The sequence below is a fragment of the Leucopleurus acutus genome (assembly GCF_964270905.1).
Source record: "Leucopleurus acutus genome assembly, chromosome: 10".
NCBI classification, from domain to species: Eukaryota; Metazoa; Chordata; class Mammalia; order Artiodactyla; family Delphinidae; genus Leucopleurus; species Leucopleurus acutus.
This window is the reverse complement of record NC_139153.1, coordinates 74,816,288-74,843,520: the sequence shown is the minus strand read 5'-3', so window position 1 is coordinate 74,843,520 and position 27,233 is coordinate 74,816,288. Positions and strand designations below refer to the sequence as shown.

The window sequence follows — 27,233 nt, the reverse complement described above, 5'->3', positions numbered from 1 at the left end:
TTACTATTAGATTGCTGAAAGGTCATAGGATTGATAATCTCATTGTGGTTCAGATTAACTTCTAAGAGAACTCTTTGTTCTACTTGGTGATACCATTGATATAAGAGGAAAGCTGTGTTATCTTTGAATTTTGAAGGGTATAATTTAAATTTTTCTTCTATCACTTAATAGCTGTGACTTTGGATAAACCACATAACCTCTGAAATGCTATCCTAAATCATTAAAACTGATGATAATGCATCTTGAAAGATTATTGTAAGGCTAAAATGAGATAAAGTTTAACTCCCTCTGACATAATGCTTAGCTCATAGTAGATGTGGCATTCATGAGTTATCTCATTCCTTTGTCAGCTGTGAAGATTCTTTTTATCTCCGTTTTGCAAATGAGGAAGCAGAAGCTCAGAGAAAGGTTGTGTGAATTGACCAAGGTCACACAGCCAGTAGGTAGTGGATCTAAGATTGGAACCCAGATCTGTCTGCCCCCATTGCTAACTAGAATTCTATATAGAAGAGTTATGTTTTAGGTGGGGTTTAGACCGGAAAATGTTTGTGAGATCTCTGTTAGATTTTATTTTCTCAAGGCCAGCCTTCTCAGTTTCTCTCTTTTGCTTGCAGTGTAGTGGTTGAGGGAGACTTCTTGGGGAAACCTGGCTTTCCCATTTATTTGCTGTGTGACTGGATGCGAGGTACTTCACTTCCCTGACCCTCTGGTTCCTCATTTGTCAACTGGGAGTAGCAAGGTATCTCTCTCAATGGGATTTTGTGATGTCATACTGTGGAATCCTTCAGTATATAGAATAAACCCTCAGTTGGCATTAGCTGCTGTTATTATTTGACATTAGAATCAATAGTGTGGAAAGAGTTTGGAATTGGATAGACCTGGAATCTGGTATAACTCTTCACACTTTTTAGCTTTGAGTGAGTTAATTGTTTGGAAACTTAATTTTTTTCTTATCTTTAGAAAGAGATGATAAGACCCACCATACAGGATTTTTGTTGATGTTTAAAGGGTAACGTATTAAAAACAGTGCCCAGAAGAGTATATACAAAATAAATGTTAGCTTTTTCTCCCATTCTGCTCCGCACTCCTGCCATTTTTTGAAATCTTCAGCGTCCTGGTCCTTCTCCAGAAGGGATTCATTTGGTCCTAGGACAGTGCAGTTCAGAACTGACTGCAGGTCAGACCAGCGCTGCAGGTGTAGTGCAGCCTGTGTCTGGCAGACAGTCTCAGTTTCAGGTCTTCTGGGATAATTATAGGCCACATTAGCTTAGTAGTTGTCTTCCTTTTTGTCTCCAAGTGAAAGCAAGAGACCTTTTTACTTCGCAAATAATTTTAAAATTTAGACTGAATTTGTCCAAAGAAAGATAATTGTATTGTAATATTTAAATAAGAAGTTGTTACTGTTAAAAAAATATTCATACATCAGTCTTCTCTGTACTGGTGTTAACAGCTGACTATTACGATTTTTCTTTAAAATCTTTCAGCAAGCATATTTAGTAATTATCTCACCCTTAGCTGTCAGACTCACCACACATGACATAATGCAGGTATTACTGATGGATATTTTCTTATAGTTACCTCTTTTTTAGGAACTGAGGATAAGAAAGGTAATTATGCATAAATATTTTCTAAAAAGTCTGTGTATTAGTCTATCAGTTAATATATTATCTGACTTCTCAATAAATTATTATGATATCTTTTGAATATAATACCACTAATGATTAGATAGTATTTCACAGATTACTTTCTTAAAATTTACATGGTCATTGTGGGAGTAAAATATTACATTTGATGAGACCCTTGAGGCTCACCCCCTTTGACTAAGTGACTCAAGTCCCATTGTGTATTTAATTCCCAGAGCCAGATCTCAGATTTTAGTTGATATTTTCATGAAAGCATCATTGTTTATTTATAACCTTCCTTGTTCCAAAAAGAACTTAAAATGACTTTTAAAAGTGGGAACAGCATTGCAAGATAGAATACATTAAGAATGAGGCAAAAGGAATATAAAGTCGGAAAATAGGATGGTGTTCAGGAGTCAGGTTTGTATGTGAAATGCCTACAGAACATAAAAGTTTAACTCTTGTTAAAGTTTGAAGCAGCAGTAAACCTGAGAACCTCTCACATAGGACCGGAAACTGAGCACAAATAAATATGTATAAAGTATTCATTGCAGCATTGCTTGTAAAATCAAAAATAAAAACCAATCCAAATATCAAATAGGGGAATGGATTAGTAAGTAGAAACAAATACATAGCATGGTTGTTGTTGGACAGTTTAAATGAACTAAGTCAATAGGTACTAACATGAATGGATACATTTTAAAAACAAAGGAGTGCAAAAAGTAGACTATAGAGGGACATGTACAATAATGACATTACTGATGCAGATTTTTAAACAACACCATACCATGTTTTATGCATAAGAATAGTATTCCAAAACCTGGTGAGAAGGATACATACCAACTATAGATTAGTGGTTATTTCTGAGAAGGGAAGGAGAGAGAATGAGGGAATATAGTATAAAATGGATATCAGTTATAGCAAACAATGTATTTAAGAAAACTGGTGGTGACTTCTTAGTATATTCTCAGTAATGTTCTATCTTTAAAGTAATTCATAATTTAAAAAATGTTAGCATGAGAAGTTTTAACAAAAAGCAGGTAGCAGTGTATCATTAGAATTTAATAACATGTTCTTATTTTTACAGTTGTCTTTATAGTAAATGATTCTGGATTTTTATTTATGGTAGTGAGTAAAAAGATTCCCGTTAAAATTGAAGTTAAAAAAAAGGGTTGATATTTGAAGAAATTATTAAGTAAATAAGAATGTAATAGTATGTTGGTATGCAGAATTGTTGAAGATGGAATATGAAAAACACATTGGGAAACACCAAGTTTTAAGATTCAGTTTCTTACAAGGTTAAAAGAAGTTTGTTGCTCATTCTTTCCTGATGCTGAGACTAGAAATTTCCCTATGGCTCCTATAGGGAGGACAGTGTATAATTTAATGTGTGTGACTTGTATCATAAATGCAGGACGCGCTCGTAGGTACGCGTCTCCTACAGTGCCTTACTATCGACTGACATCACCCCAAAGTGCGGTTAAGTTGAGGAGAGGAATGTTAGGTGGGAAGATGGGTTGATGGACAGCAAATGGGCAAAAAGTTGCATTCTTTCCAATGATTTGTCTTTATCAAGGGATAGGTTTTAAGAGTATCTTAAAGTAGCCCATAGCTCGATTATTGCAAGGAATAGTTGGATTTATAAATAGTACTCAGAGAATATTGAATGTAGACTTTAATATGTCATGCCAAATACGCATGCTGCTGTACCTCTGTTACATGTAAAATTTACATGTAAAGTACAAATACGTTTTAAAACATTACTGGATGTGTAGTAGCTTTTGTCGTCTGTATTCTTCATAAGTGTGACATAGCTATTAGGTTTGAACATGTGATTTTTTTAATGTTAAAAAAGCAATATGCTGACTTAAAATGGTTGGAAATCACTATTGTTGAATTGCCAAACTGCATATGCTTAAGTCTCTTTTTAAATATTGTTACTTTCAGTTCTCAGTGATGATTCTTGAAAGGTACGTAGATTGCAGCCCTTCTTGGCTGCTGATTAAGTAGTGACTTACGCCTCGAGGTTAAGGTGGAACAGATTTGACATCATATTGTGAAAGTTGAGGAGCTGAAGGTAGATGTGCCAGATAAGGGAGGTGAGCTCAGGAATCACCTGATGGCAGCACTGGGGTTTTCTTTAGAAAATAGTATTAGGTAAATTTTCGTAGGAAGTGAGTACTTGAGGCCCCACAATTTCGTATAATAAAAGTGTGACCATAGTAATGTTAACCTGGAAACGTTTTAAGGCAGATAGAACAATTAGTCTTTCTCAGCCATAAAAAGATAAAATAGGAAAGCAGTGTGCAACATATCTAACTCTGAATAATGTATTATTTTAGTATACAAAATTAATGCTTAATATTTTTAAAAAGTTACAAGATACACAAGTAATAACTAAGTGTGGTGGTTTGCCACAAGTAATAGGGTAAATCAGTTAAAGTTGGGAAGATGCAGTTTAGTTTTGGAAATAAGAAAAATTTGATTTAAATTTATTAATGTTCATACACATTTAAAAATTGTGATAACAGACATCTATATGTATATACATAAATTTTGCCATTTTTACCATTTAAAAATGTACAGTACAGTGGTCTTAAGTATATGGAATGGTTGTCTAACCATCACGACCATCTATCTCCAGAACTTTTTCATCTTCTCAAATTGAAATGCAGTACCCATTAAACAGTAACTTCTCATTCTTCCCTTCCCCAACCCTGGCAGCCACCATTCTGTTTTCTCTCTCTATGGATCTGACTGTTCTAGACACTTTATAGAAGTAAAATCATACAATATTTACCCTTTTGTGACTGGCTTATTTCCCTTAGCATAATGTCTTCAAGATTCATTCATGTTGTAGTGTGTTTCAGAATTTCTCTCTTTTTTTTTTAAAGCTGAATTCTGTTGTATGTATATACTACATTTTGTTTATCTATGCATCCTTTCTGTGAATTAGGATAGGTGTCCTTTCTGGGCAAACCAGTTAGAGTTCCATTCAGGGCTAAAAACCCTTGACCATACAGACTGGTGAGAAGATGACACCTTTGGAGTAAAAAGCCAAAAACAACAACCACGCCCTTCCTCTGGTGTACTTTGCCTTGCACCAGGGTGCACCCCTGGATGGTTCAGCTTGTACCTACTCGCTCAGCCAGGTGCTTTTGTGCAGGGTATAAATCCTCTAACCATGCTTGATAGTTCTGCTCGTTTATGTATTTCATATCTTTAAAACCATGTGCCTTATCCTTTAGTACTTCATTTTTTTTCATTCATTCCTTGTACTGGTTAAGTATATATAGTACGTGTGCTTAGTGCTGGAGATATAGAATGAATAAAAGACATTAGAATGTATTAGGTGGTAAATGGATGAGCAAAACAACGTTATAAGGATGGCAGAGGAGGGGTACATAACTTAGCCTCAGGGGATAACAGTTGGGCTGGATGTGATACTTAAACTGAATTTTTTTTAACATTTTTATTGGAGTATAATTGTTTTACAATGGCGTGTTAGTTTCCGCTTTATAACAAAGTGAATCAGTTATACATATACATATGTTCCCATATCTCTTCCCTCTTGCATCTCCCTCCCTCCCACCTTCCCTATCCCACCCCTCTAGGTGGTCACAAAGCACGGAGCTGATCTCCCTGTGCTATGCGGCTGCTTCCCACTAGCTATCTACCTTACGTTTGGTAGTGTATATATGTCCATGCCACTCTCTCACTTTGTCACAGCTTACCCTTCCCCCTCCCCATATCCTCAAGTCCATTCTCTAGTAGGTCCGTGTCTTTGTTCCCATCTTACCCCTAGGTTCTTCATGACATTTCTTTGTCATGCCATATATATGTGTTAGCATATGGTATTTGTCTTTCTCTTTCTGGCTTACTTCACTCTGTATGACAGACTCTAGGTCCATCCACCTCACTACAAATAACTCAATTTCGTTTCTTTTTATGGCTGAGTAACATTCCATTGTATATATGTGCCACATCTTCTTTATCCATTCATCCGATAAACTGAATTTTAACAGAGTAGTTATAGCTAACAGTTGAAGTGTATCTTGCATGGCTTATACTCGTTAAGGCTTTATATACATTAACTCATTTACATCGCAACCTTACATGATAGCTACCATTATTGTCAAGGTTTACATATAAAGAAGCTGTGACACAGAGAGATAAGGACTTTGCCAAGATGATACAGGATTTAGTTCAGTTTGGAATAAGGATTCACATTCAGGTAGTTGGCCCCAAAATCTGTGCTCTTAAACATTTTGCTGCAGTGTATCTCAGGACTCATGGAGTCCCAGGGTTGGGATAAGAGAGGGGGTTGTGACACAAGTGGTGGTCATTGTGGGGTCTTTAAGGGAGATAAGTTTGGGAATTCCAAAGAGATGGACTATCTAGATGGAACACCATGTGTAACGTCACAGAGGCTTGAGAGAGCACAGCCATTCTGAGGGAACTGCAGGTTCTATGCTTGGCCCTTGGCTGATATTTGTGAAGGGTTGGTGGGCGATGAGACTGGGAAGTAGATGGATTCAGATAATGAAGGACTTTATATACCATTATCCTGAAATCCTCCACTGCTTTGAGGATGTCAGTCTGTATGTTAGTTCCCTTGGTCTATGTTTAAGTCAGAATTTATCCCCACGTCTACCTTCATTTATCGGTACATCTCTCTGAGTGGAGGGAGTAGAGGTGGGTCAGGGCATGTCGTGGAAGATGAGATTACAGACATATTAGGGGCTCCATTATGACAGGCTTTTGAATAATACAAGTGAAGAACAGGATTCCACAGAATCTTAATTAGTGATAATTTTCTCATTGTACTTGGGATCTGGAAGTTTTAAATTTCATGAATTATTTGAATATTTTTCCAGAAAGATTATTCAAATATTCATCTTGTTTTACTTATGAAATAAGCTAGTTATCAAAAATTTATATCACAACTCCTCTGTCAGTTAAATTATTTTTATATTGCTTAAAGGTCAAAAGAAGCACTTTCTGTGTTTACTGTCTTATTCATGAATGATTTATAGTTCTCCTCAATATGTCTGCTTGTTGTCCAAGAATGCCACAGTCAAGTGTTTTTTAACTGATTGTTCTGTCATTCTTTATAATCATCTTTACTGAACAAGTCACAGACTTATCATTGTACTCTCCTCAATGTAATTCTTGCTCATAAATTATAGTGCTTTGAAGAAATCATTCAGTTCTTTTGAAATGACATTTAAAATGAAATCAACTTTTAGTTGTTAGAAAAAGTAACAGCTGTGACTTTGTAAGCTACTGTTAGTGGCTTTGGAAGCTAGTTGGTTAGCTAGTTGTCATAATGAGGTCATTTTCCAAAAGAAGATGAAGTCATTTGCCATCTTGTTTTAGTCGTACTGGGCTTTTTCTTTGACCAAATATTTTCAAATTACACACTCCCACCCACTTATTTTCATAGTTACTAATACCTTCATGGAATAAGATAATGATGGAACTTTCAAAAGGCAACAGTTTATACTTAAATTAACATGGTCAGTATGTGATTTGTGTTTTATATCAGAGTTAGAAAAAGGCCTCTATAGACTTGAAATATTATTAATTTATATTTCCTAATGGAAGAGCCGGGTAGTGTGCGGTATTGTGTGCATAAATCTCAGCACACAGAATTTGAATTCTACCAAGAATTTTGTTCTCCCAAGTCCCTGTAAGTTGATGATCTAATCAGATCCATGTAATCTCTACCTGCTTGAATTCCTGTTTTTTTCTTTTTAATTAGCAATGGTAAACTTTTTAATTAATTAATTAATTTGATTAATTTTGGTTTTTTTTCCTTAACATCTTTATTGGAGTATAATTGCTTTACAATGGTGTGTTAGTTTCTGCTTTACAACAAAATGAATCAGTTATATATATACATATGTTCCCATATCTCTTCCCTCTTGCATCTCCCTCCTTCCCACCCTCCCTATCCCACCCCTCCAGGCGGTCACAAAGCACCAAGCTGATCTCCCTGGGCTATGCGGTTGCTTCCCACTAGCTATCTACCGTACGTTTGGTAGTGTATATATGTCCATGCCTCTCTCGCTTTGTCACAGCTTACCCGTCCCCCACCCCACATCTTCAAGTCCATTCTCTAGTAGGTCTGTGTCTTTATTCCTGTCTTACCCCTAGGTTCTTCATGACATTTTTTTCCCTTAGATTCCATATATATGTGTTAGCATACGGTATTTGTCTCTCTCTTTCTGACTTACTTCACTCTGTATGACAGACTCTAGGTCTATCCACCTCATTACAAATAGCTCAGTTTCGTTTCTTTTTATGGCTGAGTAATATTCCATTGTATATATGTGCCACATCTTCTTTATCCATTCATCTGATGATGGACACTTAGGTTGTTTCCATCTCCGGGCTATTGTAAATGGAGCTGCAATGAACATCTTGGTACATGACTCTTTCTGAATTATGGTTTTCTCAGGGTATATGCCCAGTAGTGGGATTGCTGGGTCATATGGTAGTTCTATTTGTAGTTTTTTAAGGAACCTCCATACTGTTCTCCATAGTGGCTGTACATATTTACATTCCCACCAGCAGTGCAAGAGTGTTCCTTTTCTCCACACCCTCTTCAGCATTTATTGTTTCTAGATTTTTTGATGATGGCCATTCTGATTGGTGTGAGATGATATCTCATTTAGTTTTGATTTGCATTTCTCTAATGATTAATGATGTTGAGCATTCTTTCATGTGTTTGTTGGCAATCTGTATATCTTCTTTGGAGAAATGTCTATTTTGGTCTTCTGCCCATTTTTGGATTAGCTTGTTTATTTTTTTGTTATTGAGCTGCATGAGCTGCTTGTAAATTTTGGAGATTAATCCTTTGTCAGTTGCTTCATTTGCAAATATTTTCTCCCAAATATTTCTAAATATTTGCAAATATTTAATTTTTGACAGTTTGAGGGATGTCTTTTGGTCTTGTTTATGGTTTCCTTTGCTGTGCAAAAGCTTTTAAGTTTCATTAGGTCCCATTTGTTTATTTTTGATTTTATTTCCATTTCTCTAGGAGGTGGGTCAAAAAGGATCTTGCTGTGCTTTATGTCACAGAGTGTTCTGCCTATGTTTTCCTCTAAGAGTTTTATAGTGTCTGGCCTTACATTTAGGTCTTTAATCCATTTTGAGCTTATCTTTGTGTATGGTATTAGGGAGTGTTCTAATCTCATACTTTTACATGTACCTGTCCAGTTTTCCCAGCACCACTTATTGAAGAGGCTGTCCTTTCTCCACTGTACATTCCTGCCTCCTTTATCAAAGATAAGGTGACCATATGTGCGTGGGTTTATCTCTGGGCTTTCTGTCCTGTTCCATTGATCTATATTTCTGTTTTTGTGCCAGTACCATACTATCTTGATTACTTTAGCTTTGTAGTATAGTCTGAAGTCAGGGAGCCTGATTCTTCCAGTTCCGTTTTTTGTTCTCAAGATTGCTTTGGCTATTCGGGGTCTTTTGTGTTTCCATACAAATTGTGAAATTTTTTGTTCTAGTTTTGTGAAAAATGCCAGCGGTAGTTTGATAGGGTTTGCATTGAGTCTGTAGATTGCTTTGGGTAGTAGAGTCATTTTCACAATGTTGATTCTTCCAATCCAAGAACATGGTATATCTCTCCATCTATTTGTATCATCTTTAATTTCTTTCATCAGTGTCTTATAATCTTCTGCATACAGGTCTTTTGTCTCCTTAGGTAGGTTTATTCCTAGGTATTTTATTCTTTTTGTTGCAGTGGTAAATGGGAGTGTTTTCTTGATTTCACTTTCAGATTTTTCATCATTAGTGTACAGGAAAGCCAGAGATTTCTGTGCATTAATTTTGTATCCTGCTACTTTACCCAATTCATTGATTAGCTCTAGTAGTTTTCTGGTAGCATTTTTAGGATTCTCTATGTATAGTATCATGTCATCTGCAAACAGTGACAGCTTTACGTCTTCCGATTTGGATTCCTTTTATTTCCTTTTCTTCTCTGATTGCTGTGGCTAAAACTTCCAAAACTATGTTGAGTAAGAGTGGTGAGAGTGGGCAACCTTCTCTTGTTCCTGATCTTAGTGGAAATGCTATCAGTTTTTCACCATTGAGGATGATGTTGCGGGTGGGTTTGTCACATATGGCCTTTATTATGTTGAGGAAAGTTCCCTCTATGCCTACTTTCTGCAGGTTTTTTATCATAAATGGGTGTTGAATTTTGTCTAAAGCTTTCTCTGCATCTATTGAGATGATCATATGGTTTTTCTCCTTCAATTTGTTAATATGGTGTATCACGTTGATTGATTTGCATATATTGAAGAATCCTTGCATTCCTGGAATAAATCCCACTTGATCATGGTGTATGATCCTTTTAATGTGCTTTTGGAATTTGTTTGCTAGTATTTTATTGAGGATTTTTGCATCTATGTTCATCAGTGATATTGGCCTGTAGTTTTCTTTCTTTGTGGCATTCTTGTCTGGTTTTGGTATCAGGGTGATTGTGGCCTTGTAGAATGAGTTTGGGAGTGTTCCTCCCTCTGCTATATTTTGGAAGATTTTGAGAAGTATAGGTGTTAGCTCTTCTCTAAATGTTTGATAGAATTCGCCTGTGAAGCCACCTGGTCCTGGGATTTTGTTTTTTGGAAGACTTTTAATCACAGTTTCAATTTCAGTGCTTGTGATTGGTCTGTTCGTATTTTCTATTTCTTCCTGATTCAGTCTTGGCAGGTTGTACATTTCTGAGAATTTGTCCATTTCTTCCAGATTGTCCATTTTATTGGCATAGAGATATTTGTAGTAATCTCTCATGATCTTTTGTATTTCTGCAGTGTCAATTGTTACTTCTCCTTTTTCATTTCTAATTCTATTGATTTGAGTCTTCTCCCTTTTTTTCTTGATGAGTCTGGCTAATGGTTTATCAATTTTGTTTATCTTCTCAGAGAACCAGCTTTTAGTTTTATTGATCTTTGCTATTGTTTCCTTCATTTCTTTTCATTTATTTCTAATCTGATCTTTATGATTTCTTTCCTTCTGCTAACTTTGGGGTTTTTTTGTTTTTCTTTATCTAATTGCTTTAGGTGCAAGATTAGGTTGTTTATTTGAGATGTTTCCTGTTTCTTAAGGTAGGATTGTATTGCTATAAACTTCCCTCTTAGAACTGCTTTTGCTGCATCCCATAGGTTTTGGGTCGTCGTGTCTCCATTGTCATTTGTTTCTAGGTAGTTTTTGATTTTCTCTTTGATTTCTTCAGTGATCACTTCGTTATTAAGTAGTGTATTGTTTAGCCTCCATGTGTTTGTATTTTTTACAGATCTTTTCCTGTAATTGATATCTAGTCTCATAGCGTTGTGGTCAGAAAAGATACTTGATACAATTTCAATTTTCTTAAATTTACCAAGGCTTGATTTGTGACCCAAGATATGATCTATCCTGGAGAATGTTCCATGAGCACTTGAGAAAAATGTGTATTCTGTTGTTTTTGGATGGAATGTCCTATAAATATCAATTAAGTGCATCTTGTTTAATGTATCATTTAAAGCTTGTGTTTCCTATTTATTTTCATTTTGGATGATCTGTCCATTGGTGAAAGTGGGGTGTTAAAGTCCCCTACTATGAATGTGTTACTGTTGATATCCCCTTTTATGGCTGTTAGTATCTGCCTTATGTATTGAGGTGCTCCTATGTTGGGTGCATAAATGTTTATAATTGTTATATCTTCTTTTTGGATCGATCCCTTGATCATTATGTAGTGTCCTCCTTTGTCTCTTGTAATAGTCTTTATTTTATAGTCTATTTTGTCTGATATGAGAATTGCTACTCCAGCTTTCTTTTGGTTTCCATTTGCATGGAATATCTTTTTCCATCCCCTTACTTTCAGTCTGTATGTGTCTCTAGGTCTGAAGTGGGTCTCTTGTAGACAGCATATATATGGGTTTTGTTTTTGTATCCATTCAGCCAATCTGTGTCTTTTGGTGGGAGCATTTAGTCCATTTACATTTAAGGTAATTATCGATATGTATGTTCCTATTCCCATTTTCTTAATTGTTTTCGGTTTGTTATTGTAGGTCTTTTCCTTCTTTTGTGTTTCTTGCCTAGAGAAGTTCCTTTAGCATTTGTTGTAAAGCTGGTTTGGTGGTGCTGAACTCTCTCAGCTTTTGCTTGTCTGTAAAGGTTTTAATTTCTCCATCAAATCTGAATGAGATCCTTGCTGGGTAGAGTAATCTTGGTTGTAGGTTTTTCTCCTTCATCACTTTACATATGTCCTGCCAGTCCCTTCTGGCTTGCAGAGTTTCTGCTGAAAGATCAGTTGTTAACCTTATGGGGATTCCCTTGTGTGTTATTTGTTGTTTTTCCCTTGCTGCTTTTAGTATGTTTTCTGTATTTAATTTTTGACAGTTTGATTAATATGTGTCTTGGCATGTTTCTCCATGGATTTATCCTGTATGGGACTCTGTGCTTCCTGGACTTGATTAACTATTTCCTTTCCCATATTAGGGAAGTTTTCAACTATAATCTCTTCAAATATTTTCTCAGTCCCTTTCTTTTTCCCTTCTTCTGGGACCCCTATAATTCTAATGTTGGTGCATTTAATGTTGTCCCAGTGGTCTCTTAGACTGTCCTCAGTTCTTTTCATTCTTTTTTCTTTATTCTATGCTGCAGTAGTTATTTACACTATTTTATCTTCCAGGTCATTTATCCGTTCTTCTGCCTCAGTTATTCTGCTATTGATCCCTTCTAGAGTATTTTTAATTTCATTTATTGTGTTGTTCATTGTTGCTTGTTTCCTCTTTAGTTCTTCTAGGTTCTTGTTAAATGTTTCTTGAATGTCCTCTATTCTATTTCCAAGATTTGGATCATCTTTATTATCATTATTCTGAATTCTTTTTCAGGTAGACTGCCTATTTCCTCTTCATTTGTTAGGTCTGGTGGATTTTTATCTTGCTCCTTCATCTGCTGTGTATTTTTCTGTCTTCTCATTTTGCTTATCTTACTGTGTTTGGGGTCTCCTTTTTGCAGGCTGCAGGTTCGTAGTTCCCATTGTTTTTGGTGTCTGTCCCCAGTGGCTAAAGTTGGTTCAGTGGGTTGTGTAGGCTTCCTGGTGGAGGAGACTAGTGCCTGTGTTCTGGTAGATGAGGCTGGATATTGTCTTTCTGGTGGGTAGGTCCACGTCTGCTGGTGTGTTTTGGGGTGTCTGTGGCCTTGTTATGATTTTAGGCAGCCTCTCTGCTAATGGGTGGGGTTGTGTTCCTGTCTTGCTAGTTGTTTGGCATAGGATTTCCAGCACTCTAGCTTGCTGGTTGTTGAGTGAAGCTGGGTGTTGGTGTTGAGATGGAGATCTCTGGGAAATTTTCACCCTTGATATTATGTGCAGCTGGGAGGTCTCTTGTGGACCAGCGTCCTGAAGTTGGCTCTCCCACCTCAGAGGCACAGCACTGACTACTGGCTGCAACACCAAGAGCCTTTCATCCACATGGCTCAGAATAAAAGGGAGAAAAAGTAGAAAGAAAGAAAGAAAGAGCATAAAATAAAATGAAGTAAGATAAAATAAAGTCATTAAAATAAAAAGTAATTATTAAGAAAAAAAAATTCTTTAAAACATAAAAAAAAAAAAAAAAAGGACGGCCAGAACCCTAGGACAAATGGTGAAAGCAAAGCTCTACAGACAAAATGTCACACAGAAGCATACACATACACACTCACAAAAAGAGGAAAAGGGGAAAAAATTATAAATCTTGCTCTCAAAGTCCACCTCCTCAATTTGGGATGATTCGTTGTCTCTTCAGGTATTCCACAGATGCAGGTATATCAAGTTGACTGTGGAGATTTAATCTGGTGCTCCTGAGGCTGCTGGGAGAGATTTCCCTTTCTCTTCTTTCTTCTCACAGCTCCTGGGGTTCAGCTTTGGATTTGGCCCCGCCTCTGCGTGTAGGTCACTGGAGGGCGTCTATTCTTCGCTCAGACAGGACGGGGTTAAAGGAGCCACTGATTCGGGGGCTCTGGCTCACTCAGGCCGGGGGGAGGGAGGGGCACGATGCAGGACGAGCCTGCGGCGGCAGAGGCCGGCGGGAAGTTGCACCAGCCTGAGGCGCGCCGTGCGTTCTCCCGGGGGAGTTGTCCCTGGATCCCGGGACCCTGGCAGTGGCGGGCTGCACAGGCTCCCGGGAGGGGAGGTGTGGATAGTGACCTGTGCTCACACACGGGCTTCTTGGTGGTGGCAGCAGCAGCCTAGTGTCTCATGCCCGCCTCTGGGTTCCGCGCTTTTAGCCGCAGCTCGCGCCTGTCTCTGGAGCTCCTTTAAGCGGCGCTGTTAATCCCCTCTCCTCACGCACCAGGAAACAAAGAGGGAAGAAAAAGTCTTGCCTCTTCAGCAGCTCCAGACTTTTTCCCGGACTCCCTCCTGGCTAGCTGTGGCGCACTAGCCCCTTCAGGCTGTGGTCACGCTGCGAACCCCAGTCCTCTCCCTGCGCTCCGACCGAAGCCCGAGCCTCAGCTCCCATCCCCGCCCGCCCCGGCGGGTGAGCAGACAAGCCTCTCGGGTTGGTGAGTGCCGGTCGGCACCGATCTTCTGTGCGGGAATCTCTCCGCTTTGCCCTCTGCACCCCATTTGCTGCGCTGTCCTCCGTTGCTCTGAAGCTTCTCCCCTCCGCCCCCCGCAGTCTCCGCCCGTGAAGGGGCTTCTAGTGTGTGGAAACCGTTTCTCCTTCACAGCTCCCTCCCACTTGGGCAGGTCCCGTCCCTATTCTTTTGTCTCTATTCTATTTTCTTTTGCCCTACCCAGGTACTTGGGGAGTTTCTTGCTTTTTGGGAGGTCTGAGGTCTTCTGCCAGCGTTCAGTGGGTGATCTGTGGGAGTTGTTCCATGTGTAGATGTATTTCTGATGTACCTGTGGGGAGGATGGTGATCTCCGCGTCTTACTCTTCTGCCATCTTCCCCCTCTTCCGTCAGGCGGATTCTTAACCACTGCACCACCAGGGAAGCCCTTTTCTCACCATTTTTATCAAGCATTATACTGGAGGTTCTAGGCAGAACAATGAGGCAAGAAAGAAGGAGAAGAAAGAGAAAGAAGTAAAACTCTTTCAGTTCTTTCAGATGACATGACCTCCTAGAAAGAAGATCCTAAGACATCCACAAAACAACTGTTAAATCTAATAAATGAGCTCAGCAAGGTTGCAGGATGCAAGATTAATATACAAAAATCAGTTGTATTTCTGTGCACTAGATTGAATAATCTGAAAATGAAATTAAGAAAATAATACCTTTTATGATAGCATCAGAAAGAGTAAAATACTCAGGAATAAATGTAACCAAAGACCTGTAAGATTTGTACCCTGAAAACTACAAAACACTGTTGAAAAAAACAAGACTCAAATAAATGGGAAGACATCCTGTGCTCCTAGTTTGGAAAACTCGGTGAGGTGGCAGTATACTCCCCAACCTGATCTATAGATTCAATGCAGTTGCTATCAAAATTCTACCTGCTTTTTAAAAATAGAAATGGACGGGCTGATTCTGGAATTTTTATGTTAATGCTAGATTCTAGCATGGAAATGGCCCATATTCTGGGTCATATGGGGCACAGATTAGCCAAGACAGTCTTGACAGTAACAGTTGGAGGGCTCATGCTTATCGATTTGAAAACGTAGTATAAAGCTGTTAGTAATCAAGGCAGTGTGGTATTGGCATAAGGACAGACATTTAGTTTAGGCCAATGGAATAGAATTGAGAATCCAGAAATAAAGCCCTCACATTTATGACCAATTGATTGTTGACAAGAGTTCTGAAACAGTTCAATAAGGAAAGAAGTGCCGTTTCAACGAATGATACTGAGACAATATGCAGGTGGAAGAATTTAGACCCCTTATTACACCATATACAAAAATTAATTGAAAATGGAGTATATAGATCTAAATGTAAGAACTCAAGCTATAAGCTTCTTAGAAATCAATATAAAAATAAAAGTTTTTGACCTTGGGTTAGGCAAAGCTTTCTTAGATATGACACCAAAATCACAAGCAACCAAAAAATAATTTAAAAAAACCCCAAACTCAGCCCAATTAAAAAATGGGCTAAGGATCTGAATAGATGGCTCTCCAAAGAAGATTTGCAAATCACCAATGTACACATGAAAAGATACCAGCCAGTATTGCTGGCTATCAGGAAAATGTAAATCAAAACCACAGCGATAGGCTACTCCACACCCAGTAGGTTGTCTGTGACTAAAAAGACATTAACAACATTGATGATTTGGAGAAATTGGGAAATGGAACCATTTTGCGTTGTTGATGAGAATGTGAAACGGTGTAGCTGCTTTGGAAAACATTTTAGCATTTCCTCAAAAGGATAAACAATTTTACCACGTGACCCATCAGTTTACTCCCAGTGAAGGGGGGAATGAAGAGAAATGAATACCATCCAAAAATTTGTACACATATGTTCATAACAGCATTGTTCATAATTGTAAAAAACAACAAAAATGTCCATAAACTGATGATAGATAAATGTGGATTATTCATATAATGGAATGTTATTTGGCAATAAAAACAATGAATTACTGATATTTGCTAAAACATGCGTGAACCTTGAAAATGTTAAGCTAAGTTAAAGACGCTAATTACCAAAGACCACATATTGTATGATTCCCATATCGTCTAGATACTTCTATTCTGAAGTATCTAGATTAGGTAAATCAACAGGAACAGAATACATTGGTGGTTGCCTAGGGCTGTAGGCAAGGGTCATAATAGGGTTGGGATGGGGGAGTAACTACTAATGGGTACAGAGTTTATTTTGGGGTAATGAAAATGTTCTTGATTTAGATTGTGGTGATGGTCGCAAAACTATAAATTACTAAAAACCATTGAATGGTGCGATTTAAATATGTGAGGTGTATGGTTTATGAATTATATCTCTATAAAATTGTTAAAAATGATCAATAGCCTTTGCCCTTTAAACATCTGTCTTGTATGGGAAACAAATGTGTAAAGCAATTAAATTTATAATGTGATGAGTTAAATAAAGTGACGGTATTGTGAAGCTTGAAGTTTGACTAGTTGCCTATCTGAGAGACCTGGGAAAGGGTTCCCTGTAGACAGAATTGTCTCTGCTAAGCATACAAATGTGAGAGGAGACGATACTTTTAAGGACTGACAGATAGTCCTGTTTAAGTAGGAATAATGTATGTGAATAATATTCAACACTTAGTGACTCTCAAATTGTACCTGTCATGATAGTTACGATGACACAACAATACTAGTGATGTTAATAATTTTTTTAACATCTTTATTGGAGTATAATTGCTTTACAATGGTGTGTTAGTTTCTGCTTTATAACAGAGTGATGACGTTAATAATTAAAGTGGCATAGTCTGCAGAACTAGTCCTTCCTCAACATTAGCCTTTTCTTAAATGCCCTGAGTCGGGCATCCCTTTAGGTGCTTCTTGAAGAAAAGCTGCTAAGGTTAAATAAGTTTGAGGAAAGTGGTATTTTTGGTGCTTAACACTATGTGTACTCTATTAAAGGCTCTGAGTAGTCCTGCAGTAAAGAAACTGTTGTTTTAAATCTAGGTTTCCCAAACTTAGTTTATCCACCGTTCTTTTGTTTTCACCACACCTATTAAGATGTTTTGCAGTTTGCATTCCCTGAAACACATTTTAGTAAATGCTACTCTAATTTCTTTATCTTTTTCCCAGGTATGTTGATGGTAGTATGACATACCCAGGCTTTACTTATTTGGGTCCTTAGATGAGTGACTTTACAGAACAATACCTTCAGTTACAATGCTCCCATTTCTCTATCAAAAAGCCTTGCATGACCCTGTCCTTTTGAAGATTTGAAAAAAAGTTATATTTTCCTGACAGACGCTTGTGCTTCATTTTATTAGGTAAGACAATGGCAGCCACATAACCAATATGCTTTTCTTTTAAGTTTAATTGGCGTGATGTTCAAAACAAAGATCTGTGTTCAGTTTTTTAACTCAGACTAGGTTGTCTGAAATAATTTTCCTTCCGAAACTATCACAACTATCTTCTTAGTTATCTAGCCTTTTAGATTTGTTGAATAGTGTCGGTTTTTGTTTATCTGTTCCTTTCTTATAGTTTACTTTAAATACTTCTTTGAAAATAGGTGAACTATACATTTGTATAATAGCTCAGAATGAGAAAAAATTCATATGTTGATTTATACAAGAAAGTGTTGTGGTTATGTTAGGGAGATTATATTTTAAATGACCTCCAGTTTACCTTCATCGTTCATTTAAAAATATTCTAAGGCATTTCAACTGTACTTTTACGTTGGATGAGGTGTCTTTTTCTTTACCGTGTTAGGAGGTATACAAACCATGTGTTTACTTAGATGCTAAGCCATGGAAAAACACTTCATTTATCATTAAAATTTGTTTGAATTTTCATAGTTTGGATGATTTACAGTTATTAATTGCAGTGTTCCTCACATGCCTCTGATTTTTTTCCTAAATGTGTTTATTGGAGTTATAAGATATAAATTGTTTGGGTTTCTGAGTCTGTCATTTGTCACAGCAGCAGGATTATGACTTCATACAATTATGGAGATAGTGAAAGGAAAAAGCTAATATTTTTCAGTGGTGTGTTTACTTTAACAATTTTATTCCCATTTGGTTGTATGTTTGGAAATCAAGGTATTTGATTCTATGGAAAGAGAATAATTTTATATTGTTGATGTTTCAGTTGGTGCCACACAGAATAGTCTACCTATAACTCATTTTGCTATTGCAACAATGTCCCCAAACACAGCCTATTTGTTTATCAGTTGACTGGGCTTACTCAGTCAGCTCTGCTTCTGACTGCACACGTGTGGGTAGGCGGGGACAGCTCTACTCCCCTTGACTTTCCTCTTTATTTCATGGAGTACCTAGGGAATGTTCTTGTTTTGGTGATGGCAGAGTCTCAAGAGGGCCTCTTCAGGCCTTGGTTTATAACTGGCACATTTTGTCACTTCTGCCCATTTGTCATTCGCAAAAAAATTTCACATGGCCAATTTGAAGTCAAGAGGCAGAGAAGTACACTCCACCCACAGTGAGGCCGTGGCAGTGTTGTGGCTGGAGACATGGAGCCCATTATGTAAACTACCACAGTTTGAGAGTTCAAAGGAGATAAATTAATTAGACACTTAAGTGATTTGAATATTAACTAAATTCTCCTAATCACCATCCCCTAATATCTTTTTTTATTTATATATTTTTAATTGAATAAATATCAATTAACTGCCCTGACATACTCTAATGTTCGGATCATTTTAAAGCTTAAAATAAAAACAGTACACTTAATGCATGTGCAAGAGTGTGTGCATATATGTATTTATGTATGAATGTGGTAAAGAGAGAATTAAAGAAAATATTTTGTTTTCACTCTAGACCTATTTTATAAATTAGAATCTGAGATATGTGTGGCATAGTCAGCCTTTTTAAAAAAATTTATTTAATTTTGGCTGCGTTGGGTCTTCGTTGCTGCAGGCGGGCTTTGTCTAGTTGCGGCAAGCCGGGGCTACTCTTCGTTGTGGTGCGCCGGCTTCTCATTGCCGTGGCTTCTCTTGTTGCCAGGCATGGGCTCTAGGCACACGGGCTTCAGTAGTTGTGGCACTCAGGCTCAGTAGTTGTGGCTCACGGGCTCTAGAGCGCAGGCTCAGTAGTTGTGGCGCACTGGCTTAGTTGCTCTGCGGCATGTGGGATCTTCCCAGACCAGGGCTCGAATCCGTGTTCCCTACATTGGCAGGCAAATTCTTAACCGCTGAGCCACGAGGGAAGCCTTAGTCAGCCTTTTCATTAATACTATTGTATTAAATTTGTCAACAGTTTTAGTAAAGAAGAATTTCCATGATGGCTATCTCTGTTAATGTTTGAAAATATAGTTTTCATCTTATGCTTTTAAGTTGGTATATATACCTGAGTATAGTGTCCCTGAATATAAGGCAAATTCCTTTGTACTGGATGAGAAGATTGAAGAATTTTTACCAACTTGAATGTGAAAACTACGAGGGATATAGATGTCCTAAAATTTCTGTGCATGATAATTTCATTGTACACATTTAAATTATTATATAAATAAAAGTAATTTAGAAATGTGATTTTCCCATTTAAATTTTGTGAATCTTCAAATTGTTCACATGCACCTGACTTTAATATCTTCATCTGTGCTAGAGCTGTGTTTAAGATTCTTGATCGAGGTACAGCATAATTTAATGTAATAATTAGAAATTTTTACCAAATCTTAAGTAACTATTTATTCTTTGTGGTATCTACATGATAAGTACTTTGATCTATTTCTTTTTTAGCATTAAAAAATTTTTTTTTACAGTAACATCTAGCGTTTCTAATTTTGAAGTAATTCTCCCAGGAATAACAATTAAACTTGTATTGAATTACCTTTTTGCTTCTCTCTCTCTCTCTTTCTCTCTCTATTTTTTAAATCTTAATTTTGTTCGGTGACTTTTATAAGCTTCCAGAACTAGTATTGAGTGAGGTTGATTCAGGCTCCTGTATGTTTCCCAAATTATACTTTTTTGATTCTAAATAAAATATCGTGGTAGAGTGCCCTGTAACAGGAGAACCTTTGTTAGAATTCTAAGATGAGACAACTCTTTTTCTGAAAGATAATTTTGGGAAGAAAAGAAGTTTGATTTATATTTGGGCAAAAGGCATACAAAAGTTCATTTTTAATCACCTTAAGTAGACAAATTTTAACATATTGATATTTCTATCTTCTTCACATATGCATTTTTTTCCTTTAGTGTAGTCTTGTTTTTAACTATTTTCAAGAGATTAATTGATCAAACATAATATTCTTGCATGCATAATATATTCAGAACCTCCACTAAAAGAAATGGTGTAATTTTCATTGGATTGCTGCAAGGACCACACAAATTTTATGTGGTTTTTCATGGCCATGTGACATCATTTGTACTTTTTCTGAAGAATTATTTCCAAAGACAGGAGGTAGAAACCCTAATTTGGTGTGCTTTGCATATTTAAGGATTTTAAAAAATTACTTGACTTTAACCTTAATGTGTTTAAAGGTATTATCAGTATTGCTCAATGTGCAGTCCTTTCTTGCTTACTTGAAAGCTGTGATTGCTAAGAAGACTTACATCCTAGGAGATAGAAAGGTTAAAAAATTATAAAAAATATTTTAAAACCTCATCTACTGAAGTCATGCTAGATGTTACTAAATTAGCCACAACAATTGTTAGTTGCTTATATTTGACAGGACAAAGTTCAGTTTAAGCATTCTCCGTCCATCAACAATTTAGAAAAACTCTACATAGGGCTTCCCTGGTGGCACAGTGGTTGAGAGTCCGCCTGCCGATGCACGGGACGCAGGTGCGTGCCCTGGTCCGGGAAGATCCCACATGCCGCGGAGCGGCTGGGCCCGTGAGCCATGGCCGCTGAGCCTGCGCGTCCAGAGCCTATGCTTCGCAACGGGAGGGGCCACAACGGTGAGAGGCCCGCGTACCGCAAAAAAAAAAACAACAAAACAAAACTCTACATAAAAATGGAATGCACATGTTTATTTTTGTGACACCATAAAATGGAATTGAAATTTAATATGGAATGAAACAGATATAAGGTCTTAAGAAAATCTCTAAATGTAATTAGTCATTTAGTATGGTTTTATTATAATTTATGATCATTTACAGTAAACTGATAATGTTAGGTGTCTATTGTGTGCTTTTTTGTACTGTATGTATTCAGTTCACTTAAAAAAATACTGCATTAATCAAAAGAACAAAAATTCTCTTGAGGAAATATACTGGTCTTGAAATAATTGTATGTATGCCAAGGAACACTTTAATTATAGCTATTGTCTTCTCAGCCAAACACTTCATAGGGGAAATTTCAATTCAAATTAATGTAATTAAGATTTTTTTTTCTTTCAATAGGTAAGTTTGCCCTGTTTACATTTATTGTTCTGATATAAACGTATCAGGTCTTCTCTCACTTAAAAATACTTTTTCGTTTTCTTTTTAAACTGGTTCCTGTATTTTCTGTTTCCCCCCTTTTTTCTTTTCTTCCTTTTAAAATTTTGCCTGGAGAACATTTCTTGCAGGGTAGTCTGCTGGTGATGAAATTTCTTAGTTTTTCTTTGTCTGTGAAAGTCCTTAGTATTCCTTCTTTACTTTTAAAGGATAATTTCTCTGGATATAGAATTCTAGGTTGGTTGGTTTTTTCCTTTCAACACTTTAAATATTTCACTTCGTTCTCTTGTTGCTTGCATGGTTTCTGATAAGAAAACTGTTAATTCCTATCCTTGTACCTCTCTATTTTTTTTCTTCTTGCTTTTATCAAGATTTTCTCTGTTTTTTGTTGTTTTGATTTTTGTGTTGTTTCAGTGTGACACACACACACACACACACACACACACACACACACACCCTTCTAGGTGTATTTTATTCTTCTAGATATCCTCTGAGCTTCCTGGATCTGTAGCTTGTCTGTTACTAGTTTGGGAAGATGTTGGCCATTATTATTTGAACTATTTCTCTATTCTCTCTCCACCTTCTGGTGTTCCAATAATGTGTGTGTTATACCTTTTGATATTATTTCACATTTCTTGGATGAACTGTCTGTTTTTGTTTTGTTTTCATGTTTATTTTTTGCTCCTTGCATATCAATTTAGGAAATTTCCATAGACCAATCTTCAATTTCACTGATTCCTTTTTTGTCTTTGTTGAGTCTACTGATGAGAGCCCATCAGAGGATTCTTCATTTCCTTTACTGTGATTTCAGTTTCCTTCTTTATCATTTCATTTTGATTCTTTCTTAGAATTTACAGGTCTGCTTATATTACCCATCTGTTCTTACAAGTTGTCTACTTTTTCCGTTCGTCATAGTTATTTTATTTATTTATTTTTTTATTTTATTTTATTTTATTTTATTTTATTTTATTTTATTTTATTTTATTTTATTTTATTTTATTTTATTTTATTTTATTTTTGCTGTACGCGGGGCCTCTCACTGTTGTGGCCTCTCCCATTGCGGAGCACAGACTCTGGATGCGCAGGCTCACCGGCCCAGCCGCTCCACGGCATGTGGGATCTTCCCGGACCGGGGCACGAACCCACGTCCCGTGCATCGGCAGGCGGACTCTCAACCACTGCGCCACCAGGGAAGCCCAAATATTGAGTTTTCATTTTTATTCATATCAAGATATTTTCTAATTTCTCTTGTAGTTTCTTCTTTGACCAATTGGCCGTTTAGGGGCATGTTGATTAGTTTTGACATATTTATAAATTTTCCAAATTTCCGTCTTTTATTAATTTTACTGACTTCTAATTTTACTTCATTGTGGTTGTGTATGATGTCACCTGATTAAAATTTGTTTACACTTGTTTTGTGTGGTGCTAGGATATTATCTCTTTTGGAGAATGTTCTATGCAGTCTTAAGAAGAACAAAGTGCATTCTCTTGTTGGTTGGATTGGTCTATAGATGCCTGTAGGTCTAGTTGGTTTATAATGTTGTTAAAGTCTTATATTTTCTTCTCTCTAATTGTTCTATCCACTATTGTAAGAGGAATTTTTTAAGCCATTTTTTTAATTGAAGTATAGTTAATTTACAATGTTGTGTTAGCTTCATGTGTACAGCAAAGTGATTTAGTTACATATATATATATATATATTCCTTTTCAGATTCTTTTTCATTATAGATTATTACAAGACATTAAATATAGTTCCCTGTGTTATGCAGTAGGTCCTGGTTTATCTGTTTTATACATAGTAGGGTATACATGGAGAAAGTAAAAATGTCTTGGATCTTTACAAGTTTGCAGCAGTTAGATTGAATTTTTGCTGAAATTTAGACATTTCTAGGCCCCTGGTTTAGAATTAATAATGTCTTAATACTTTGAGCTTAATAATAAAATTTTAGTTATCAAATATAATGTTAATATAGTGGGAAGCTTTCCCAGTAAAAGGATCCGTGCAATGATTTTGAAGAAACTGTTTAGTCCCACTTATTACTATTCTTATGTCATTTATTGAGAAGATAATTTGTTTTTCCTTTCTTAACATAGGCTTAATTTTCTTGAGAAAGTTAGCAAATGAAAGAAAAAATGTTGGCTGATGAACTTTTCCCCGTTTTCCTTCACCACAACAGTTTAAAAATGTGTATAAATACACTTTAAATAAAAGCTGGCTCATTTAGTGATGCAGGTAATATAATGGTGGATAATTTCATTTGTTTAGATGAGGAATTTATTGCAAGGAATTGGACTAGGACTGACATGGCTGGGTCAAGTCTTTCCCTCTAATTCTTATCTTGGTGACTTCCCTTGTAGCCCAGTTAAGCCTTTCACGTATTTCTTACTGGGAGAGCAGGTGTCTGATTGTGATGTTTTGTTTGGCTATTTAGTCAGCTTGATAAGAAATTCTTCTGTTGTTCAGATGAGCTTTTATATTGGTAATCGACGTAAGGATTTTCAGGGGTTTTCTATTTTTCATAAAATAGTGAGGTTTCTATGAACATCTTTGTACCACTGCTCCCCAAGAAGTTAGCAAAAGCTATTACATATTCTTATGCAGTTAATGTTAATTCATTGTTTTATTCGTTCAATTAAAATATAGGGACAAAAGACAAATGATCTGTATTATGAAAGACCTAAATAATAAAAATTGACTTATTGTTCAATACACTTATAGGTTTTATAATGATATATTGCCATTCAGTCAACAATACTACTAGAATACTGTCATTTAGCTTAACTTTTTTCTAAATTGGTTTTTTTAAAAAATACATTTGTTTATTTTATTTTTATTTTTGGCTGTGTTGGCTCTTTGTTGCTACGTGCGGGCTTTCTCCAGTTGTGGCTAGTGGGGGCCACCCTTTGTTGTCGTGCGCAGGCTTCTCACTGTGGTGGCTTCTCTTGTTGTGGAGCACGGGCTCTAGGCGTGCGGGCTCCGTAGTTGTGGCTCGCGGGCTTTAGAGCACAGGCTCAGTAGTTGTGGCTCATGGGCTTAGTTGCTCTGCAGCATGTGGGATCTTCCCCGACCAGGGATGGAACCTGTGTCCCTTGCATTGGCAGGCGGATTCTTAATCACTGTGCCACCAGGGAAGTCCCTAGGTTAAGTTTTTTTTTAAGACACATTGATTTCTGATAGGAATAAATTGAACGTGCAGTGACTGTGATGGCTCTGGCCATAATTTTTTTAGGTAAACCACAACTAATTCATAAAGGGCTGTGGACCCTTTAATACCTACCAGAAGTGGGCAGGCTGTCAATTTGGAAGATTCCATCTAAAACGTATTCCTTTACTTGGCCCTTGAAAAACTCTCCCGCAGTACACTGCATAGAATGTAGTTTATTTATTGAGAAGAAGGAATGGTTGAGTCAACTCACAGGAGATAAATCTGTGGTAGGTGTTACAGGCTGATTTTTAAGCCACACACCATCTCCCTCTTTTAGTTTATTTTACTTGCTAATATGTAAATTTTATTAACGAAGCCAGGAGGGCTCATTCAGAGATATTTTAGACTTCTTTTCAGTGAAGGAAAACGGTACTTTTGTTAGGCATGACAAATTAGTTTTGTCACTGAGTAAGTGCAGAGCTTTTAGGAGGGGATTAAGTTCTTTATATAATCTCTGTTAAAACAGGAGAAAAGTAACTATCCAGTGTTAATTTATATTTTTAATAGTTAATTTACAGTGTCAAATGGTTATATCCAGTGTTACCTTCCTTTAGATTAACCAGTAGAAATGAACCTGTTATTTTCAATATCAGTTTTGAGCATCAGTATTAAGCTGCCTTCAATGGAGAGGATCATTGTGTATAACAACATCTAGGTTCCAGCCAAGGCCCAGACCAGGCACCAGAGTAACTAGTTTTTACATGGCTTGATTAAAAAAGAGGAGGCTCCTATGCACTGAAATTTTCTCTTTTAAAATGGGCACATTTCCCAGCATAAATATGATACTTCTATACTAATCAGGATGGAGTCTTATCCTGCAATGGGACTTACATTTTGGGCTTTTCACCACATCATTGCTGTTTTCTATGTGGTCAAAAATAGATATAGAGTAAACCAACCCCAAAAGTCAATTACAGGGTTTTATAGTGATGTACTGTGAAAAATTTGGTCATGTTTTTCATTATACAGAATGTTCTTTCCAAAGACACAAACAGAAAAAGCACATATGTTTGATTTTAAAAATAACTCTGCTTAGCTCTTTAAAATGCTGGAGACATTTTGGATACTTTTAAATGATCAGCATTATAATTACATGATAAACCCTCTTTCTAAAGGCAGGCCTGGCTTGTAATTATTTATTCAATTTCTCCCCCAACCTTAATTTTTTTTTTTTTTTGTGAGGGATCAACATAGATGCTTCGAAAGTATTTCCAATATATATTTGAATGATCTGGTAAACTCATCTTATTTTCTAATCTCTTCCCAAGAAGCAAATGCTTATATGTATTATATCATTTTTGGAGCATATATGCTAATTTACAAGTAATATACTATAAAATGTATGCAAAATGAAAACCATTTGTTGATTATGAATTAGTGCTTTATTTAAAATATGATTTATGAAATCTGTTTGCTAATATAGTTGCTAAAGTAATATAAAATAGTACTTACAGTTGTTTTAAGTTAAACTGTACATTCTTAAGGAAAGCTTATCTAAGCCTCACAGAACCTTAAAGTGAATGAAAAATTTTGTTATAATGTTATTTTATTGGAAGAGAGACTTTGAAGCCTTATATTTAAAATGTTATTTTTTTTATTAATGATTATTTATCATTTTCCAGCTTTAAACTGCAGTTAATTTGTATTTTGGCTGTTTGAAAATATACAAATAAATGTTTCATATTTAATGCTTTGGTTCTATAGTTAAGGCTTAATTTTCCATAGCCAGATTTCAGCCTAATGCAAGTCTTGGTTTCTTTGCTTTGTTGAAATGGTTGCTTTCTTTGTTATCTAAGTCTTTTACTCACTGACTGACATTATAATTATCCATTTACTCATACAAGTAACACTAGCACAGTAGTAACTGAATTACCTGTTAAATTCACTCATTTCTGAGATGGTATAAACAAGAAAATCAGGAGTTTTGTTTCTTTACGTATATATTTGTAGTAGACATTTTTGATTCAACTGATTAAGAGTCATTCTTACCTTCTTTCTTTCTGGAAGAGTCCTGATTTTACAAAAAAAATCCTGAATAATCTAAACCAATAATGATGACCCTATTCTTATCAGTAATTGGTTTAGGAAGAGTCATGTGACCCAAACATGGTCTGTGAGATATGAGAAGTCTGAATGGCTCCTTGGGAAGGTTCCCTCACTGTTAAAACAAATTACCTGGAAAAGGCTGCTCCTCTTCCCCTGGATGGAAAACATTGGAACTGCTGCACCATTATAATGTAAGACATTGAGCTGTGAAACCACCCTGCCTGTGGTAGAACCATAGGTTTTCCCTTACTAGCTTTGTGACCGTGGGCACTTTATTTCACCTCTCTGTATCTCAGTTTTTCTTATTGTAAAAATGGGGCTAATACAGTTGGAACATCAGTCATTAGAGAAAAATCACTATCATCACTAGTAATTAGAGAAATCAAAACCACAGTGAGATACCACTTCATTACCCAGT

General features: G+C 36.5%; 1 protein-coding gene across 1 annotated transcript in view; it reads left to right on the top strand.

Annotated features, from left to right (window-relative positions):
• Window positions 1-27,233, top strand: part of SUPT3H (SPT3 homolog, SAGA and STAGA complex component) — a 423,577-nt gene that overhangs the window by 66,264 nt on the left and 330,080 nt on the right. The gene's annotated exons all lie outside the window — the stretch shown is intronic.